The sequence below is a fragment of the Orycteropus afer genome, unplaced genomic scaffold (assembly GCF_000298275.1).
Source record: "Orycteropus afer afer isolate SDZICR_OR568_19922 unplaced genomic scaffold, OryAfe1.0 scaffold00445, whole genome shotgun sequence".
Taxonomy (NCBI): Eukaryota; Metazoa; Chordata; class Mammalia; order Tubulidentata; family Orycteropodidae; genus Orycteropus; species Orycteropus afer.
In genome coordinates, this window is record NW_006922032.1 from 78,583 (window position 1) to 79,188 (window position 606).

The window sequence follows — 606 nt, forward strand, 5'->3', positions numbered from 1 at the left end:
AGGCAGTATCACTATGGAAGTAGATTGCCCCATCTTCCTTCCAAGGAGTGGCTGGTGGGTTTGAACTGCCAGCCTTCTGGTTAGCAGTCAAGTGCCTAAGGCACTATGCTACCAGAGCTCATATATATATTTATATTTATATTTTTATTTTTATTTATTTATTTATGTGTGTTTATTTATTTTTGTTTATTTGTGTTTATATATTTACATATATATATGTAAAGGAGCTGTCATGGTGATGTCATGAAGGCATTGGGCTGCTAATCTAAAGGTAGGCAGTTTTAACCCAGCAGCTTCTCCAAGAGAGGAATATTAGGCAATCTACTTAGATTTACAGTCTTAGAAACTCAATGAATTAACTCAAAAGCAGTGTTTTTTTTTTTTTTTTTAAGTATGTATATGTATGTTTGCCTCCATTTTCTCATTTGTAAAAGCAAGCAAATAATAGCTATACTATAGATTAGTATTAAATTAGTCTAAGTATGGTGTTCAGAATGGTGTTTAGAACATATTAAGTGCTATATTATATTAGCTATTATATTTTTGAATACCAAATTTTGTCATCATTAATAAGTAGTTACTGAAAATGATACAGCTGGGCCTTCA